The sequence below is a fragment of the Lissotriton helveticus genome, chromosome 4_1 (assembly GCF_964261635.1).
Source record: "Lissotriton helveticus chromosome 4_1, aLisHel1.1, whole genome shotgun sequence".
Lineage (NCBI taxonomy): Eukaryota > Metazoa > Chordata > Amphibia > Caudata > Salamandridae > Lissotriton > Lissotriton helveticus.
This window is the reverse complement of record NC_136063.1, coordinates 1,110,865,875-1,110,888,596: the sequence shown is the minus strand read 5'-3', so window position 1 is coordinate 1,110,888,596 and position 22,722 is coordinate 1,110,865,875.

The window sequence follows — 22,722 nt, the reverse complement described above, 5'->3', positions numbered from 1 at the left end:
TGTGATGAGTCTCTCAGTTTGAACCTCTTGGATAGTAGCCAGATTTGGGTGTCTGCTACATCTTTGAAGTCCACTTGGCCTACTACTTATGATCGGCCACATGATGTGGTTTGACAGGGTCGATGGACACAAACCTGTTCTCCTTTTTACCAACAAGGGGTGGCAGTAAGACTGTTCTTGAACCGTGGATGGCTAGGACAGGTAATGGTTGTCTGTAAGAAGGCCCAAATTCCTTCTTGTCCGCAATCTTTTCTCTGGATCCCCAATCTTTGGAATCCAGACAGGTCTTGCTAGGACGGATGGTTTCTATTTAGTGGTTATTGGCTTCAGGAGTGCCTTACTTTGTCTGGATCCTATTTCATTTAGGTCCTGCAAAACAGCCAAATGATCTTTGATATCAAAGTTTTTTTTTCTACCACTGAAGTGTGACAATCGAGGTCCTGCACAATCATTCTAGTTCCAAAAAGGATTTCAGATGGAGTGATACCCCCTAGAGAACTTCTTGGCAGATTGTTAAGACTACTTTTGACACTTATTAGATGTTTAACCCACCCGTCACCCGAGCTTAATACCCTAGCTGTTATTGATTGCTTTATGTCCCAGTTTTTTCTCTCCACTACCGAATTTCCCTCAGGATGGAATGGACTAGAGTACTGCAATGCAATGCAATGCCCATATTGGCCATGGCCTCTTTGTAAGCTCAAGAGCTAAACGCAGGACCCTGGTCAGAATGTAGCGTGCCGACTGTGTATGTGGCGATAAAGACTTGCAAATCTTTTATAACAGTTTGGGCATCAGCCGAGCGCTGAGGCCACATCCAAATGAATCTTGTCTTAATATTAATGGGATCGCATCTGTCCATAGGGACGACTGTGTGTGGGAAGTCTAATGCTGTCTAACAATGGTGTCTGTACTGGGCTGGCTATACTGTAGTCAGGTATCTGGCGGCGTTCTCTGCTGCGATCTCTGTTACAGTTATGATAGTTAATTGAAAATGTGTGAATGTGACCGTTCATCCCTGGCCACCAGTACGTCTCTTTTAATTCTAGTATAGATTTAGAGATCCCCTGATGTATCAGACCCTCTCCCCAAGCTACTCTACATTTCCTGTTTGGAATTACTCTATCCCCCACTCCAGAAAAAATCGAGCAAAAGGAACAGAGTTTGTATCAATTATGTATGAGTATTTGAGTAGATAGTTTTGAGGTAACGCTGCACCGCTGTCTTTGCTTGTCGCATTGACAGCTAGCATTATTGCGCCGTCTATTTTTGTTTTTGAACGAGTGATTACAGCTACGGAAGCCATTTGCACAGCTGCCTTCGCGGCTTCATCAGCCAATTAATTCCCTGCAACTTGAACGCCATCACGTTGATGACTCAGTGTATGGATCACGTGAGCTTTTTGCGGTTCTTGTCATAACTGAACTACTTCTTCCCATAGCAACGTATGCGTAATTGTGTCATCTTTTGCATCTTTGAAACCGTTTTCAATCCAGTTCTGCAAGTATTCATTGTAATATTGAACACAGTAATACGAATCTCACACTATGAGTGTGGGGTATTCGCGATCAGTATTTTCAAGCGCCATCTTGAATGCTTGTAGTTCAGCTCGCTGATCTGTACAATCTCCTAGAGATTGAGTTTTAGTGACCATTGGTCGGAATTTTCCATCTCGCCAGTGACCTTTAACGATCGCACATGCAGCACTATAAGCTTGTTTACCCCCAATAGCGGGCTGTGCTGATCCGTCAGTATAAATTGTACATTCATACTTCTCTAGAGGCAGAATCTCAGTAGGCAGAGGGCATTCTTGTTTATATTGTACAAATTCTTGTGTTTTCAAATAGGGGTCGAAAACTCATTCAACATCTGTTGCAGCAAGAGAATTAACCCATTCTATCCATCTTGGATGTAAAGCTTTTGCATTCAGAATGCTCTCTTTCGTCACTGCCTCTAAGGCAGGTACAGGAGTAACGACCATTATGCGTTTACCCTGTGCGAGGGCTCTCTCTTTTGCTACTGCAGTTTGAACCGCTGTCAGAATTTTTTCCGTTGAAGTAAATTTCATTTCTGCTTGTGTGTACAAGCGTGATTTGTAAGCTATTAGAACTTTTTCTCCTACATTAAAGGTTAAGTATGTGAATCCGCATCTTCCTGGGATGATTCGTATCACTATGTTGCGTACCTTTACGCAAGTCTGTAAATGTGTTGTTGCCAACATGTCTGTTTGGACTGAACACAAAATGTCTGTGTGTTTTTGTGTCCAATTAACTGTTTTGAAATCTGGTTTGATTATTTCGTAGAGAGGTTTAACCCTTTCGGCATAATTTAGAATGTATGTTCTTCCAAAATTTAGGAAACCTAGAATGAAATGTAAGTTTTACAGCGAGGTTGGAGCAGCGCACATTTCTGTAGGAAGTTTGCTGCCAGGCTTTTGCCTTCACTTGATAACTCATATCCTACTTTCATGTGCAACATTTTGACAGAAGAAACCGTTGGAAATATCTAATGTGGTTTTATATTTTCTACGCACAATGGTATTCATTAGTGCTGAACTGTGTGCATTTTCTACTGTAAAAGTTTTGCAACCAGAGTTTAAATGTCTGTAATCCATGTTATGTATCATTTTAGGACCCTATTGTAAGTTTCCCGATTCATGCCCTTATATAGGTATAAATCACCATATCCTTATATAGGCATAGAAATCATAACCATATTTAGGCATAGCTCATGCTGTCCAAATACGCCAGGGCTACTTCCACTATTTCCGAAAATCCACAACGATTTCTTGGAAAAACCAGCCTTCAGCAGTCAGGGACTTCCCATTGCTTGAATATTGATTTGTCCAAGAAATCATGGACTTTTCAAAGAACTGAGACTCTTTGATGACGTTATTATATCCAACTGTATGTCAAAGTCGGCACCTTCAAGGTATAAATATGCCCCCACTCACCCAAGCAAACACACGGTGGTTTGGAGCAGTTTGACTATCTACTTGCCCGACGCGCCCTGCTACGGCAAGTGCCGAAGGAAGCCGACCCTCCAGCAGATGCACTGAGGGAGACGCTGTTTTTTCTCCTGCCGAGAAATCCAGCTCCAGTGTTTCCAAGCTACCCTTGCGGGTTGTTGCGAAATCGAGTCCCGAGACAAGCCTTCTTCATTCTAAACTAAGGTACGGAGCTGATTAAACCCTTAGAGAAATCTTGAGCAGATTCTTGGCAAAAGAATACTACATTTATGCTATACCCCACGTACTTCTTCCCTCGTACTAAGCTTAGGTTAGGTACACCAGGGTAGGCGTATTTTAGAAGCACCAGTTGAGTACTTTTATCCTCTGTTATTTATGTATGTATTTCTATATGGTTTACGAACCATACAATGCTCTTACAGTATTATTTTATTCTACTATTTATACTGTACGCATTATCTTTTACAAACTGTGTTACGATTGTAGCAGTTCATTTCTTATAGATGAGAAAGAAGACTGTTCTATAAAACCTTTTATTGAAAACGCCCGTCTTTCTACTTTCTCTGCACCTCTAGTGAAATGAAGCATGCCCGATTGACTGAGTGAAATATCTATCTATTAATTTCACGACTCTGAAGATACGTTTTATCCTGGGGAAACAAAGTTGTCATGTTTATGTGGTTGTCAGACACGAATCCCTTCTTGTGAATTCGAGAAAGGTTCTGGTGACCTCTGAGCTAGCTGGCACACACAATTAAGTCTAGTATATTCAATAGAGACCTAGTCAACCTCAGTCCTACGTCTAATCTATAGGATATATTATTCCAATGCGCAGAGCCTATTGGGAATATAGGAAAAACACTACATGACGCCCAACGTTTGGTAAGGCACTAATTAAAAGCTAGATACTAGAGTAACTCATTCATGCTTTTCACAGAGACCCCTTTATCCCGTAAAAACTCCAATAGACGTCTGGAGTGGGTTAAAGGATAAAATATCAGCCTTAAACTGAGTAGGACGAAACATCCTATTTATTCGGTTTTGGGTTTTTTCAACGTTGAAGGATACAGTGTTCCAAAAAATTGTGCACCTTATCTTTATTTCCTTAAAACTTCCTCTGCAAACCTTCATAAAAAAATGACAGAGAGTGACGAAGAGTTGGATAGAGCTGCAGGAGCAGCACTTGCACAAAACTTAGATTCTACAGGTTTTAATGAGAATGACCGGATACACATACCGGCAAATGTAAGAAAAATTATAACTTACAAACTCATAAATAATGGAGTATCATTGAGAGGTGGTAAGGTAATATTTGTAATAGTGGCACATGAATATGAATATCGGCAGACAGAGGTATTCTATTCATGGATTGTCTTTCCACAAGCAAATCCAGTAACACATGAGTTCCACTTCTACAAGATGGAGGAACATCCAGCGGAATACGTTCCTTTCGAGGACGTTTAAATTCCACTAACTTACCTAGAGCATCAGCTCTGGTTTAATGGCGCCCTACAACATCAAAATCACATTACCAGGCTCGGTCCACTAGGTAGACCAGGAGCTACATGGCCAGTACTAGCCAGCTAAACATCACATCCTAACATTGAAAGAATGTCAGATGTGCCGAGGATCTTGAGGACACAACTCAAGAACGGGGAGTGGGCCCAGACAATGCTGGACAGCGCAGCAGAGGTCACCATAGCTCGCAGGATCCTGAAAGATCATCTGGAGACAGTGGATCTGAATAAATACATTCAGGTTGAAACTGCAGACACCAAAGTTAGTGTACCCCATCGATTATATGAAGTAACACTCCGAATTGAGGGGGATATAACTAGGAAGATGAAAGCACTCTTTTGGGAAAAATTATCTAAAGGTTATGACATCCTTCTAGCTGAAAAAGACTGGCCACCTGAATTTGTCAGGGAGTGCCCACATGGCGAAGAGATCATTATGCCAGCTTTCTCTAATCATATTCCTATTCATAAAAAATACACTTATGCCAGAAAATGGGCTGTGGCCCAGGTTCCAGGATTATATATAAAAAATTATGTGGGATGGGATGAGGATTCTCCTCACCACAAAATCCAGTTAAAAAATCAACCTTCTGCTCAGAGGCAGTATCCAGTAAAGCAGGAAGCTAAAAAACAAGTCAGGGAGATCGAAGATCAGCTTGAATACCAAGGAGTGATTGAAACATGCACCTCGTCAATGAATAATCCTTTGTTTCCTTTTGTTTTCCTGTCTCCAAACCAGACAATACATATCGTCTAGTTTTGGACTACAGACATTTAAACTCTTGTTGCAAAACTTTTGCAGTACAAAATTCACACAGTGCAGCACTGATGAATAATATAGTTCGGAAGAAATATAAAATTACTTTAGATATTTCAAACGGTTTCTTCTGTCAAAACATTATACCAGAAAGCATGTACTTGACCGCTTTCTCAATAATGGGGATACAGCGACACTTCTGTCGTCTCCCCCAGGGATTCAAGAACAGTCCCGGATTATTTTCATCCAGAGTAACAGAGTTACTACAAATGTACGATGATGAGGCATTATCTTATGTCGATGACATCTATCTTACAGATGATGATTTGGACAGGCACTTGAACAGGGTGAACACCATAATTCTTGGGTTCGCCTCAGAAGGGTAAAAATTCAACTTTAAAAAGTCCAGAATTGCCCACCTCAATGTCCTATTCTTGGGATATGAACTTTCGAGTGAAGGCAAAAGCCTGGCAGCAAGATTTTTAGAAAAATGTGAGCTGCTCCGAACGCCAAAAACTTGGAAAAACCTACAGTCAATTCTAGGATTCCTAAACTTAGGAAGAATTTACATTCTGAATTACGCAGAAAGGGTTAAACCTCTCTACGAACGAATCAAACCTGATTTCAAACCAACTAATTGGACTAAAAACACACAGAAATGTTGCCTTCAGTGCAAACAGACATGTTAGCAACAAAACACTTACAAACACGCGACAATGTACGCAACCTTGTAATCCGATACATCCCAGGGAGATGTGGATCCACATACCTAACCTTTAATGAAGGTGAAAAGGTACCAATAGCTTACAAATCACACTTGTACACACAAGCTGAAATGAAATTCACTTCAACAGAAAAGATTCCGACAGCAGTTCAAACTGCTGTAGCAAAGGAGAGAGCCCTCGCACAGGGTAAACACATTAAAGTAGTTACACCTGTACCTGCCTTAGAGGCAGTGACAAAGGCAAGCATTCCAAATGCAAAAGCTCTACATCCAAGATGGATACAATGGGTTAATTCTCTTGCTGCAACAGACGTTGAATACGTTTTTGACCTTTACTTGAAGACACAAGAATTTCTCCAATACGAACAAGAATGTCCTCTGCCTACTGAAATTCTACCTCTAGAACATTACGGCTGTATAATATATACAGACGGATCAGCACAGCCCGCGATTGGCGGCAAACAAGCATACAGTGCTGCGTGCGCGATTGTTAAAGGTCGCTGGCACGATGGTAAATTCAGACCTATGGTCACACAAACTCAATCTCTCGTAGACTGTACAGCTCAGCGAGCTGAACTACAGGCTTTCAAGATGGCGCTAGAAAATACCGATTGCGAATTCCCCACAATCCTAGTGTGCGATTCGTATTACTGCGTCCAGTATTACCATGAATGTCTTCAGACCTGGGTTCAAAATGGTTTTAAAAACACAAAAGGTGGCACAATCAAGCATAAAAAGCTTTGCGAACAAGTAGTTCTTTTGCAGAAAGAACTACAAAAGACCATAAGATCCATACACTGAGTCATCAGCGTGATGGCGTTCACGTTGCAGGGAATTCATTGGCTGATGAAGCCGCGAAGGCAGCTGTGCAAATGGCTTCCATAGCTACAATCAATCGTTCGAAAACAACGATAGACGGTAAAACCATGCTCGCTGTCAATGCCACGAGCAAAGGCAGTGGAGCCGCGTTACCTCTAAATTATCCACTCGAGTATACATACATAATTGATGCAAACTCTGTTCCTTTTGCTCGAATCCCTGGAGTTTGGGATAGGGTAATTCCAAACAGGAACAGGAGAGGTGCTCTCATTTTTAAAGCACATGTGGGAGAGGGTCTAATACATCAAGGAATCTCGAAATCTCTATTAGATTTGTCCAGGCGCATACAGACCAACAAGGGCCTGAAACAAGGCTGCGTCCTGGCCCCCACCCTATTTAACTTGCTCCTAAGCGACCTTGTCCCCATTTTAAATGGTTGTAACTCCCACGCTCCGAAGCTAGGAGGACTGCATCTACCTTGTCTACTATATGCTGATGATATCGTCCTTATAAGTTATACCAAGGTAGGACATCAACACCTCCTGACTGCAACACAATGCTACTCAGATAAAAACGACCTTACAATAAATCTTGAGAAAACACAGACAATGACCATCAGCAGGAAAAAAAGGAAACTAACATCATGGTACTGGAACAAGACAAGAATTGGAGATATCCCAATATATAAATACTTAGGAGTGAAGGTCGACAACGGTGGGCAGTTCTCCGCCCAGAGAACGAGTATACGAGGGGAAGGGCTATCTTTGGCAATTTCGCTGAAGTCTCTTAACCGTAAACTTTCTGGCCCCTCTCTTCTGCCCTTGACGCAAGTAATCCGCGCTAAACTTCTCCCAACAATTACCTATGGGAGTGAGGCACTTAGAGGAAGGGATGCCAAGATCCTTGATAATACAATAACAGCTGCTTACAGAATCATCTTCAGCCTGCCCAAACAAACCTCACCAGCTCAAATCAGGCTAGAATTTGGCATCGATCAACAGCTCCTAGCAAGGCAGGGAGCCTACATGATAGCCTGGGACAAAGTGAGGAACTCAAAACAGGGAACATTAAATGAATATCTGTGGAGAGAGTTAGTACTACATCCGTCCTCAGCAGCAGCCAAGTTCCTACTGGACAGCCGGACGAACACGGGACTAGAGCAGCTCTGGGATACCCCAGTAGATCATATAACTTTTAAAAAATTGGTCAAGAGATCGATCAAACAGCTATCATGGGTCCAAGATAAGGCATCCCTCTCCAAAAGAGCGCATGTTTGGATGACCCTAAACTCGTATACTACTAAGGCACCACAGAGCTACTTTGGCGAGGGATACTCCAAATCCATCAAAATGCGCTTCTTAAAGCACAGGCTGGGCCTGCTACCCTGTACTCAAAATCTCCCACGCTGGATTAAAATAAAAGCTGAACCCCTTTGTCGGCTATGTGGCTTGGGGGAAGAGGACATGCTGCACTTGATATGCTCTTGCGAGAAATTACACGATGAACGGAAACACTTGTTGAAACACCACTTCAATCGTCAAGGAATCCACACACGAAGGAAGGCAGTTCTGGCTTGCTTTTCTCCCCATGACTCTCGTTTGAGTTGTAGCTTCGTAAAATTTATGAAGGCGGTGGAAAAAAAGATGCCTGAAATTAATCTATAACGGTCTCTGCACTATTGATCTAATATCGTTTGTCGAATGACATTACAGACTCAAAGAGCCTATGAGGACATCGGGAAAGTAGAAATATTTTACAATTATAAAGCTGAACTTTTAAAAAACTTTACTGCTTACGAAGTTGCTGTGTGCACATTTGAAATAAGGAAATGTGAATGTTTTATTCTCTTTTATTAGAATTGTACTTTTATCATTCTCTGTTCTTAACCTATTTTTGTATTGCAATGGTTTTAAGTAACTATGCGAAATAAAATTATATTATATATATATATTATATTAGATTTAGAAGTGATGTACTGGTGGCCAGGGATGAAAGCTCATGTAAACGAATTCGGAATTAATTGCGATGACTGTTACAAATACCACAGCTTTGAACACCACCAGATTCCTGACTACAGCGTAGCCAGCCCTGTACAGACACCAGTGTTAGACAGCATATGGTTATCTACATGCAGACGTCCGAAAGGACTGATGCAGTCCCACAAATATTAAGACGGATTCATTTGGATGTGGCCTCAGCGCTCAGCTGACGCCCGAACTGTTATAAAAGATTTGCAAGTCTTTATCGGCACATACGCAATCGGCATGCTACATTCTGACCATGGTCCTGCGTTTAGCTCTAGGGCTTACAAGCAGGCCATGGACAGCTTGGGCGTTGCATTGCGATTTTCGAGTCCATTCCATCCTGAGGGAAATTCGGTTGTGGAGAGAAAAAAACGTGACATAAAGCAATCTATAACAGCTAGGGTAATAGGTTCGGGTGATGGGTGGGTCAAATATCTAATAAATGTCCAACGTAGTCCTAATAACCTGCCAAGAAATTCTCTGGGTCGAATCACTCCATATGAAATCCTTTTTGTACTAGAATGTTGGTTGAAGAACTCTATCGTCACACTTCAGTGGTGGAACAAAAACGCTTTGATATCAAAGATCATTTGTCTGTTTTACAGGACTTAAATGAAACAAGACGAAGTCTAAGCAATACCAGCGAAAAGCCAACTACCACTGAAGAAAAACCACCTGTCCCAGCAAGACCTGTCTGGATTCCAAAGATTGATCAGGGAGAAAATAGCGGACAAGAAGAAATTTGGGCCTTCTTACAGAAAACCAGTACCTGTACTAGCAATCCACGGGTCAAGAACAGTACTACTGCCGCCCCTTGCTGGAAAAAAGGAGAACCGGTCTATGTCAATTGACCTTGTAAATCCACACCATGTGGCCGATAATAAGTAGTAGGCCCAGTGGACTCCCAAGATGTAGCAGACGACCAAATCTTGCTACTATCCAAGAGGTTCAAACTGAAAGACTCATCATCTTTGAAGATTCTAAAGTGAGAAAAGAAGGACTATGCAATAAAGCCCTGGAACTTGTGCCTCTTGAAACCCAAATAACAGTTCGTCAAGAAACTCACGTCTACAATGATGTAGCATCTGACTATACAAACATGTCAAGGGAACAAGCAACTCCAGCGATTTCGAAGCATCCGGATGCAATACCAACTATTGACAGAACTGCCTCTGGCTATTTTATCAACTTCGATAACTTTTCTGAGGATCCCAGTGAACCTGAACCTATGCCAGCAAATAAAACTTTCAAGGAAAAAGTAAAGGAACTTGGTCAAGAGCTTACAAATACATATCTGGTTTAACCATGGGTTGAAATATGGATTGTGTTAGGTGTACTTTATCTCCTGCTATGGCTCATTCTTGTTTTAGGTCTGGGAAAGCTGATAGATGGAAAGCACATTAAAATGGACACAGCAAGTAAGAACATCAACTTGCTCCTGAAGCCGCACAAATCATCTCATCGTGAACAACGAGACCTGTCATCAGTGAACATCACAGCGGTCCCACTACCTGGTGGAATAGCATGGGATACAACTGATTATGACATTTATGGCCCTGTTGAGCTGCTTAAGATTCCTCATCAATTTAAGGTTTCCTTGAGTGATTTTGTCTCACGTAGCACATTTTCTGATGATTGGGACTTTGAGACAGTTAATAACATGATGGCAGACTTAGAAATGTCAGCAAAATTTACAAAACATGAATACTTAGAAGGTTCATCAAATTATGAAGAAATGTATTGCTTTAATCATTTTGGCCATCATCACTTGCATAAATCTGCAAACCCTAGAAATGTTTTAACTTATAATCAATGGGAACATTGTCCAACACCTCCAAAGGGAAGTTCTAAAATGTTTCTTAGAAAATGTCCATATTTCACAGGTTTTAATGTTACAAACCCAGAAAGTTTTTACTTAAAAAATGTGAATAAGACAAGCACGAAAAATATGTTGACAAATACTAATTAAATTTATTCTGCTGCCTTTTATGCTCAATTGTCCCCCCTAGGCTTTGACTTTTGGATAGACAACATTGAGACAAAAACTGTTTGGGGCACAAAAGACTGGCACGTACAAGGTTTAGAAGCATTGTTCAGAGCCTGCATCATCCCAGAACAAATGATGTTCCTAAATGACACAGTTCAACAGACTTCTTGTCTTGGCATTGCTAAGATAAAAGATTTAAACAAACTGTCCATACCTAAGCCCACACCTGACAGTAATTTAACTTCAGATGAGGAGGTAAACGTAAATTATATTTTACAACAGAACAGAACAAATCCTGAATGGAAAAAATGGTTACTTTGGTCCACAGTCACGAATAACTGTCAAGATAGATTCCTGAACAAGACACAAGGGTACACAGTAACTCGAAGCCCTCACTCACCGACCTAGTCGGTGACATGCTTCATCATCGGGGTCCACCCTGACAGCCGAGTGCCATCAGGGTGTGCTGCGACACCTGGACTACAGTGGAGCGGGTATTTTGTGTGTGAAGTAAAAAAATGTTAAAAATTGTCCTGGTATACTTGTGTAGAAAGTTTTATTATCAAGAACTGGACAATATTAAAAATATGTGTGTGGATACGTTTAGGTATTATGACCGTGTGTATCTCTTATGTGTGAGGTCTACATGTTTCAACCCGTTTGGTGGAAAAGTGCCGGGTTTTCGTCAGGACCAAGAAGGAAAATGGGTGGTCAGGACACACTAACGCCCTGCCGGTCCCTATTTCCCTGTGCACAACTGACAAAATTGGTCAGAGTGAAAAGGCTCATAAACAACAATGGTTGAGCTAAAAAGCAAAAAGACCTGTAGGAGAAGAAATGTAAAAGGTCATGAGTATGATTAATACAAGCCTGTTACGAGGTGCCAAACTGGTTCTCACGTGTCTTGTGCTGTGTCGTACATTCCATTCAAGGTTATTTGTGATCGGTAGTGATTGGCTATCACTAAAGCTGGCACACTCTACCATTGGTGATGTGCTCGGTGATCACTAAATACTCAATATAGGCATTCAGTCAAATTTAGCACTGAATCGTGCGTGGAAACAAAAACTCACAGTGCCATTAGCGTGAGAGAACAACGCAGTGAATTCTACGTGCTTCACCTATGACTCAGACTTGCACACTCCGGTGATGTAGGTGCGCTAAGTGGTTGGGTGGTTAAATGGTACATTATCATTCAAAGTGGGTAGCACTCAGCACTTCCGAATGCTTGACACGCCTGCTCACGTATAGGTTTGGAGTGAGCACTGATCGACGTGGTGAATTTTGCCCCAACAAACATACACTCACACTCAGCAGTCACACGGATAACTCACACATACGGGCGCACAAGGGGGAAGTAAGGCTTACTCCTATTTAGGATCTTTTTGGCATCACGGGGTGGAGGGAAGGTAAAACCATGCTGTCATATTCTGCGAAGGGGAGATTGAAAAGATATCTGTCACGGATTGGGTTTCAGGATACTGAATCCGAGTAGTCAGTATCGGGCTCAGAGTTCTACTTACAGTTCAGTTGGTCTCAAAGTTCTAGACGCCGCCGGGATTGTTATAGCGGAAGCACAGTTGCCGCTATAACAATCCCGGCGGCGTCTGTATCATTACGGGGAGGCACGGAGAGGCGAGTAGGTACCTAGAACTTTGAGACCAACTGAACTGTAAGTAGAACTCTGAGCCCGATACTGACTACTCGGATTCAGTATCCTGAAACCCAATCCGTGACAGATATCTTTTCAATCTCCCCTTCGCAGAATATGACAGCATGGTTTTACCTTCCCTCCACCCCGTGATGCCAAAAAGATCCTAAATAGGAGTAAGCCTTACTTCCCCCTTGTGCGCCCGTATGTGTGAGTTATCCGTGTGACTGCTGAGTGTGAGTGTATGTTTGTTGGGGCAAAATTCGCCATGTCGATCAGTGCTCACTCCAAACCTATACGTGAGCCGGCGTGTCAAGCATTCGGAAGTGCTGAGTGCTACCCACTTTGAATGATAATGTACCATTTAACCACCCAACCACTTAGCGCACCTACATCACCGGAGTGTGCAAGTCTGAGTCATAGGTGAAGCACGTAGAATTCACTGCGTTGTTCTCTCACGCTAATGGCACTGTGAGTTTTTGTTTCCACGCACGATTCAGTGCTAAATTTGACTGAATGCCTATATTGAGTATTTAGTGATCACCGAGCACATCACCAATGGTAGAGTGTGCCAGCTTTAGTGATAGCCAATCACTACCGATCACAAATAACCTTGAATGGAATGTACGACACAGCAGAAGACACGTGAGAACCAGTTTGGCACCTCGTAACAGGCTTGTATTAATCATACTCATGACCTTTTACATTTCTTCTCCTACAGGTCTTTTTGCTTTTTAGCTCAACCATTGTTGTTTATGAGCCTTTTCACTCTGACCAATTTTGTCAGTTGTGCACAGGGAAATAGGGACCGGCAGGGCGTTAGTGTGTCCTGACCACCCATTTTCCTTCTTGGTCCTGACGAAAACCCGGCACTTTTCCACCAAACGGGTTGAAACATGTAGACCTCACACATAAGAGATACACACGGTCATAATACCTAAACTTATCCACACACATATTTTTAATATTGTCCAGTTCTTGATAATAAAACTTTCTACACAAGTATACCAGGACAATTTTTAACATTTTTTTACTTCACACACAAAATACCCGCTCCACTGTAGTCCAGGTGTCGCAGCACACCCTGATGGCACTCGGCTGTCAGGGTGGACCCCGATGATGAAGCATGTCACCGACTAGGTCGGTGAGTGAGGGGTTTCTTAAAAAGGAAGGACTCTCTTCTTTTTCTTCTCATTCATTCCATTCAGACCGCTTTATCTAAGCTACTTCTGATGGTACTCCTCTCTTGTTTTGTTTATTATTGATACCTAGGGGATCAGGAGTACTCTCCGTTCACCTTTGTGAACAAATTCCCTCACTCTCTCCTTTGGTTTATTGTGTCTAGGCAGCGTGCAGCTGTGAGAGTTGTCCTTCCCCACTCAACACCACACTCAGCACACACTTTTTTCTCGCACATTGGAGACACGATGTCGGAAAATAAAGGCCTCTCCTATTCCACGGAGTAAATTGATGCTATCATGGAAGATATCTCTGGGTTTGCTGATGCAAGCATATCCCAAACAATCTCCCAGACGGGGGATTGGGAAAAACTAACTGAAATGAAGAGAAATAGAATCAGAACTATACTTCATGGTACCATCCTGAAGGAATATGTGACAAACAACATGGCCCCCAAGGGCCTCCTTGTGACTAATGCCCCACGCATTTTTCTAGAAGATGCCACCTTCAGAAAAGACTGGGCCCTAATAGCGTGGCACTGCACGCATGATTGGATTATGCTTATCCTGAAGACAGCTTTAAGGCTATCGGAAGTCATTTTAATTGACATCCAGAAAACAGAAGCTCATATAAAAACCACCATCACTGGATACAAAAAGAAGTTGGATGAAATCAATAAGGAAATGAATGAGTATAAAGAGAACCTAACACAACAAAAGGTTACCAAGTTCCAAAAAGACTTGAAGCGTTTCTCCTTTGTTAAAACTTATCCATACTCTGACCCAGACTTTGTACCAACAACAAAACCTACTTCTGAATCAGATGCATCCAGCGTTTCATCCAACAGTAGCAATGGCTCAAATACCAGTACTCCGAAACAAAAAGCGAGGGGAGGTTACAGAGGTCAGAACCAGTGGAAACCATTTAATCCACCGATGTTTCATGACCCGTATAACCATCCACCACAGTTTCCCATGTATGGTTGGCAACCACCTTTCCAACCACACTTCCAACCACCGCCATTTCAACAAAATCCTTACCGCCCTCCCTTTTTAGGCAGAGGCAGGCGGGGAAAGGGAAGAAGAAAGCAAACCCAGGTACACTGGGAGGAGGAGGAACCAGTGAGCGGGCAGACCAGGAGCAAAGCAGGACCAAGCAACACGAGGACCTAGTCACCAACCTATCCTCCAGAACACTTTCGGAAACAGAAATGTGTGTACTTAATAAAGGCTTGGGTTTTGTCCCGACCGCACGCCTGGATAAGTTTCAATTGCATTGTGAATTAGCTAGCTTCTTCAGAAAGCTGAGACTGAAAGCCTTTTTTGAGAAACAGGAACCTAATATGGCAAGCGACAACCAGAATGAGAGTGGATTGAAAAAGAAGTCTACCTTTACACCTCCAACCCATGCAGTTCCTGTAGAAGTGATTACTTTCGAACAAGCTGTCTACAATGATGTAGAAAAAATGACCAACGACTCACAGTTCCAAAACCTAAGCCGAACTGAATGCAATGCCCTACGAGATCTTCAAAACTGTGACACCATAACAATAAAGCCTGCCGACAAGGGGGGTGGACTTGTAGTTATGGACACCAGCGCCTACCGTGAAGAGTGCCTACGCCTATTAGGTGACACTAAGAACTACCAGATCCTTTCATTAGATCCCACAGCCGAATTGCAATCCGAGATAAAAGGCTTAGTTGAAACAGCGGAAGCATTGGGAAAAATCTCTAAACAGGAGGCAGAATACTTATGTGACACTGAAGGCAAGATACCATATTTCTATACTCTGCCGAAAATGCACAAAGGAAAACTACCTGCACCAGGTCGCCCGATTGTCTCTGGAATCGGGTCTCTACTGGAACCACTCTCAAGATTCTGTGACTTTTTCCTAAAAACTATTGTGCAACAAACAGTTACCTACCTACAGGACACAAAAAGTCTCCTAAATCTCCTACAAGAAATCACAGTGGATAATGAGACCATCCTGCTAAGCTTTGATATAGAGAGTCTATACACAAGCATACCACAAGATGACACCCTGAGAGTATTGGAGAAAACACTAGGTACCATAAACTGGGAGTATAATACACCAAGGGCCTTCATTATTGAATGTGCCAGGCTAGCACTGAAACGTAATTATTTCGAATTCGAGGGGACCCTATTCCTCCAAACTGGGGGTACCTCTATGGGCAGTGTTTTTGCCCCTAGTGTGGCCGGGCTCTATGTCTATGATTTTGAACTGAAGTTCATTCTTAGTAATCACAACCCCTTTAGAGACAACCTGAAATTCTGGAAACGCTACATTGATGACGTCCTTGCCATCTGGCAAGGACCCCTGGACCAACTCATCGAGTTCACTACTTGGATCAATACATGCGACCAGAACCTGAAATTCACTCACTGTTTCAGCGAAAAAGAAATAGTTTTTCTTGATGTAGTGATCACCAAGGAGAACGACCATCTAGAAACCAGAACGTTCTACAAACCTACTGCCAAAAATAACTTACTCAAGTTTGAAAGTTTTCACCCGCGTCCTCTCAAAGAGAACTTGCCCTATGGTCAATTTTTAAGACTCAGGCGCAACTGTAGCAAGCTTACTGAGTACAAAAAACAAGCCTCTGACCTTACCGAAAAACTTCGAGCACGTGGGTACCCAACCAAAATCATAAACACTTGCCAAAAAAGAGCGAGAAATCAACCAAGGGAGGCTCTCCTTGAACCAAAAACAGCCACAGCTAACGATATACCACTCACCTGTGTTACTACCTTTAATAGTGTTTCCAACCAAGTGTCAAAGAGTATCAAAAAACATTGGTCCATTCTCAGCACTGGGAATCTTTGCTGGGAAAAGCCCCTTTTTTCCTACAAGAAATCAACAAGTCTGAAGGACACACTAGTAAACACTAGACCTAAAGCAAAAGAACCATCTGGTAATCAATCTATCACAAGGACTTGGGGTCTACCTGATGTCACAGGACATTTTCGGTGTGGAGACTGTTGTGTTTGTCACTTAACTAGCAACACCAAAACTTTGAACATTGAAACTGGAAAAACTTGGCGACAGCTTTCCCACACTAACTGTAATAGCTGCAATGTAGTTTATTTGCTCATATGCACATGCAACAAACGCTATGTAGGAATGACGACAAGGAAAATCAAGCAAAGAATATGCGAGCATCGCAGCACCATTCGCTGCAGAAAGAATGCCACGAAATTGACAGATCACTTTCTTGAACATAACCACACACCCAATGACATGTGGTGGACTGTGATGCCAAAAAGATCCTAAATAGGAGTAAGCCTTACTTCCCCCTTGTGCGCCCGTATGTGTGAGTTATCCGTGTGACTGCTGAGTGTGAGTGTATGTTTGTTGGGGCAAAATTCACCACGTCGATCAGTGCTCACTCCAAACCTATACGTGAGCAGGCGTGTCAAGCATTCGGAAGTGCTGAGTGCTACCCACTTTGAATGATAATGTACCATTTAACCACCCACCACTTAGCGCACCTACATCACCGGAGTGTGCAAGTCTGAGTCATAGGTGAAGCACGTAGAATTCACTGCGTTGTTCTCTCACGCTAATGGCACTGTGAGTTTTTGTTTCCACGCACGATTCAGTGCTAAATTTGACTGAATGCCTATATTGAGTATTTAGTGATCACCGAGCACATCACCAATGGTAGAGTGTGCCAGCTTTAGTGATAGCCAATCACTACCGATCACAAATAACCTTGAATGGAATGTACGACACAGCAGAAGACACGTGAGAACCAGTTTGGCACCTCGTAACAGGCTTGTATTAATCATACTCATGACCTTTTACATTTCTTCTCCTACAGGTCTTTTTGCTTTTTAGCTCAACCATTGTTGTTTATGAGCCTTTTCACTCTGACCAATTTTGTCAGTTGTGCACAGGGAAATAGGGACCGGCAGGGCGTTAGTGTGTCCTGACCACCCATTTTCCTTCTTGGTCCTGACGAAAACCCGGCACTTTTCCACCAAACGGGTTGAAACATGTAGACCTCACACATAAGAGATACACACGGTCATAATACCTAAACGTATCCACACACATATTTTTAATATTGTCCAGTTCTTGATAATAAAACTTTCTACACAAGTATACCAGGACAATTTTTAACATTTTTTTACTTCACACACAAAATACCCGCTCCACTGTAGTCCAGGTGTCGCAGCACACCCTGATGGCACTCGGCTGTCAGGGTGGACCCCGATGATGAAGCATGTCGCCGACTAGGTCGGTGAGTGAGGGGTTTCTTAAAAAGGAAGGACTCTCTTCTTTTTCTTCTCATTCATTCCATTCAGACCGCTTTATCTAAGCTACTTCTGATGGTACTCCTCTCTTGTTTTGTTTATTATTGATACCTAGGGGATCAGGAGTACTCTCCGTTCACCTTTGTGAACAAATTCCCTCACTCTCTCCTTTGGTTTATTGGGGCAGATTTATGAGGCACTTGCGCCACGTTTACGCCGCTGTTGCGTCACGCAAGGCGGCGTAAACGTGGCGCATCCCTACGAACGATTTACAACGTGACGCATCTAGGCAGATGCGTCACGTTGTAAAGCCCTGCGCCGCTTGTGGGCGTTCCGGCGCAGGGTGGGCGTTCCGGGGCAGGTGCGCATCGCAAAAGTGGCTGAGTGAAATCTATAAGATTTCACTAAGTCACTTTCAGGCCAATGCTGCGTCAAAAGCCTGCGCCTGCTTGAAGCAGGCGTAGGTCTTGACGCAGCATTGTGGAGATGGGGCACCCCCGAGCCTTGCTGGAGCTGCGTCGCGCTTGCGACGCAACTCCAGCAATGCGTCACCTTTACGGCACAGATGCGTCACGCATCTGTGCCGTTTTTGCCCCATGGTGCGACGCATCATAAATGCGGCGCACCATGGGTGGCGGAGCTGTGGCGCACTGTGGCGCATGTTAACTGGCGCATCCCTGGGGATGCGCCAGTTAACATAAATCTGCCCCATTGTGTCTAGGCAGCGTGCAGCTGTGAGAGTTGTCCTTCCCCACTCAACACCACACTCAGCACACACTTTTTTCTCGCACATTGGAGACACGATGTCGGAAAATAAAGGCCTCTCCTATTCCACGGAGGAAATTGATGCTATCATGGAAGATATCTCTGGGTTTGCTGATGCAAGCATATCCCAAACAATCTCCCAGACGGGGGATTGGGAAAAACTAACTGAAATGAAGAGGAATAGAATCAGAACTATACTTCATGGTACCATCCTGAAGGAATATGTGACAAACAACATGGCCCCCAAGGGCCTCCTTGTGACTAATGCCCCACGCATTTTTCTAGAAGATGCCACCTTCAGAAAAGACTGGGCCCTAATAGCGTGGCACTGCACGCATGATTGGATTATGCTTATCCTGAAGACAGCTTTAAGGCTATCGGAAGTCATTTTAATTGACATCCAGAAAACAGAAGCTCATATAAAAACCACCATCACTGGATACAAAAAGAAGTTGGATGAAATCAATAAGGAAATGAATGAGTATAAAGAGAACCTAACACAACAAAAGGTTACCAAGTTCCAAAAAGACTTGAAGCGTTTCTCCTTTGTTAAAACTTATCCATACTCTGACCCAGACTTTGTACCAACAACAAAACCTACTTCTGAATCAGATGCATCCAGCGTTTCATCCAACAGTAGCAATGGCTCAAATACCAGTACTCCGAAACAAAAAGCGAGGGGAGGTTACAGAGGTCAGAACCAGTGGAAACCATTTAATCCACCGATGTTTCATGACCCGTATAACCATCCACCACAGTTTCCCATGTATGGTTGGCAACCACCTTTCCAACCACACTTCCAACCACCGCCATTTCAACAAAATCCTTACCGCCCTCCTTTTTTAGGCAGAGGCAGGCGGGGAAAGGGAAGAAGAAAGCAAACCCAGGTACACTGGGAGGAGGAGGAACCAGTGAGCGGGCAGACCAGGAGCAAAGCAGGACCAAGCAACACGAGGACCTAGTCACCAACCTATCCTCCAGAACACTTTCGGAAACAGAAATGTGTGTACTTAATAAAGGCTTGGGTTTTGTCCCGACCGCACGCCTGGATAAGTTTCAATTGCATTGTGAATTAGCTAGCTTCTTCAGAAAGCTGAGACTGAAAGCCTTTTTTGAGAAACAGGAACCTAATATGGCAAGCGACAACCAGAATGAGAGTGGATTGAAAAAGAAGTCTACCTTTACACCTCCAACCCATGCAGTTCCTGTAGAAGTGATTACTTTCGAACAAGCTGTCTACAATGATGTAGAAAAAATGACCAACGACTCACAGTTCCAAAACCTAAGCCGAACTGAATGCAATGCCCTACGAGATCTTCAAAACTGTGACACCATAACAATAAAGCCTGCCGACAAGGGGGGTGGACTTGTAGTTATGGACACCAGCGCCTACCGTGAAGAGTGCCTACGCCTATTAGGTGACACTAAGAACTACCAGATCCTTTCATTAGATCCCACAGCCGAATTGCAATCCGAGATAAAAGGCTTAGTTGAAACAGCGGAAGCATTGGGAAAAATCTCTAAACAGGAGGCAGAATACTTATGTGACACTGAAGGCAAGATACCATATTTCTATACTCTGCCGAAAATGCACAAAGGAAAACTACCTCCACCAGGTCGCCCGATTGTCTCTGGAATCGGGTCTCTACTGGAACCACTCTCAAGATTCTGTGACTTTTTCCTAAAAACTATTGTGCAACAAACAGTTACCTACCTACAGGACACAAAAAGTCTCCTAAATCTCCTACAAGAAATCACAGTGGATAATGAGACCATCCTGCTAAGCTTTGATATAGAGAGTCTATACACAAGCATACCACAAGATGACACCCTGAGAGTATTGGAGAAAACACTAGGTACCATAAACTGGGAGTATAATACACCAAGGGCCTTCATTATTGAATGTGCCAGGCTAGCACTGAAACGTAATTATTTCGAATTCGAGGGGACCCTATTCCTCCAAACTGGGGGTACCTCTATGGGCAGTGTTTTTGCCCCTAGTGTGGCCGGGCTCTATGTCTATGATTTTGAACTGAAGTTCATTCTTAGTAATCACAACCCCTTTAGAGACAACCTGAAATTCTGGAAACGCTACATTGATGACGTCCTTGCCATCTGGCAAGGACCCCTGGACCAACTCATCGAGTTCACTACTTGGATCAATACATGCGACCAGAACCTGAAATTCACTCACTGTTTCAGCGAAAAAGAAATAGTTTTTCTTGATGTAGTGATCACCAAGGAGAACGACCATCTAGAAACCAGAACGTTCTACAAACCTACTGCCAAAAATAACTTACTCAAGTTTGAAAGTTTTCACCCGCGTCCTCTCAAAGAGAACTTGCCCTATGGTCAATTTTTAAGACTCAGGCGCAACTGTAGCAAGCTTACTGAGTACAAAAAACAAGCCTCTGACCTTACCGAAAAACTTCGAGCACGTGGGTACCCAACCAAAATCATAAACACTTGCCAAAAAAGAGCGAGAAATCAACCAAGGGAGGCTCTCCTTGAACCAAAAACAGCCACAGCTAACGATATACCACTCACCTGTGTTACTACCTTTAATAGTGTTTCCAACCAAGTGTCAAAGAGTATCAAAAAACATTGGTCCATTCTCAGCACTGGGAATCTTTGCTGGGAAAAGCCCCTTTTTTCCTACAAGAAATCAGCAAGTCTGAAGGACACACTAGTAAACACTAGACCTAAAGCAAAAGAACCATCTGGTAATCAATCTATCACAAGGACTTGGGGTCTACCTGATGTCACAGGACATTTTCGGTGTGGAGACTGTTGTGTTTGTCACTTAACTAGCAACACCAAAACTTTGAACATTGAAACTGGAAAAACTTGGCGACAGCTTTCCCACACTAACTGTAATAGCTGCAATGTAGTTTATTTGATCATATGCACATGCAACAAACGCTATGTAGGAATGACGACAAGGAAAATCAAGCAAAGAATATGCGAGCATCGCAGCACCATTCGCTGCAGAAAGAATGCCACGAAATTGACAGATCACTTTCTTGAACATAACCACACACCCAATGACATGTGGTGGACTGTGATCGAACAAATCAAAGCTGGACCTAACATGCAGAAACGGCTGTTCGAAAAAGAGCAAAGATGGATATATAGATTATCCACACATGTCACAGGATTGAACGATAATATTCCTTGGTCCAGCATTAACCAATCCCACTGACAGTAAAGCTTCCCATTTCCACCGAGGTCTGTCAACTGACAACTCTGTACTATTCCTTTTTTTTGCTCTGCTCCTCCTACCAAGGTAACATCCAATATTGCCAGGGACGCTCCTTCTTTAATTTCAATTCCTCTGGCTTAGTTAGTTTTCATATTGTATAACCCCGAGATATGTGATTTATGCCTAATTTGATGTACTCACAGTCTCTGTTTCTTGTATAAATACCCCCTTTTCAGGATTGCTTTTTACTCTCACGTAAACAATCCTGCCTGGCATTGCCTAGCAACGCCCGGGACGCACTCGCCCCGTTCTCTCTTTCCACTCCTGAGTCACATTTGCGTCATTACGCATGGTCGTGGCCACGCCCAACCCGGAAGCACAGTTGCCGCTATAACAATCCCGGCGGCGTCTGTATCATTACGGGGAGGCACGGAGAGGCGAGTAGGTACCTAGAACTTTGAGACCAACTGAACTGTAAGTAGAACTCTGAGCCCGATACTGACTACTCGGATTCAGTATCCTGAAACCCAATCCGTGACAGATATCTTTTCAATCTCCCCTTCGCAGAATATGACAGCATGGTTTTACCTTCCCTCCACCCCGTGATGCCAAAAAGATCCTAAATAGGAGTAAGCCTTACTTCCCCCTTGTGCGCCCGTATGTGTGAGTTATCCGTGTGACTGCTGAGTGTGAGTGTATGTTTGTTGGGGCAAAATTCACCACGTCGATCAGTGCTCACTCCAAACCTATACGTGAGCAGGCGTGTCAAGCATTCGGAAGTGCAGAGTGCTACCCACTTTGAATGATAATGTACCATTTAACCACCCAACCACTTAGCGCACCTACATCAC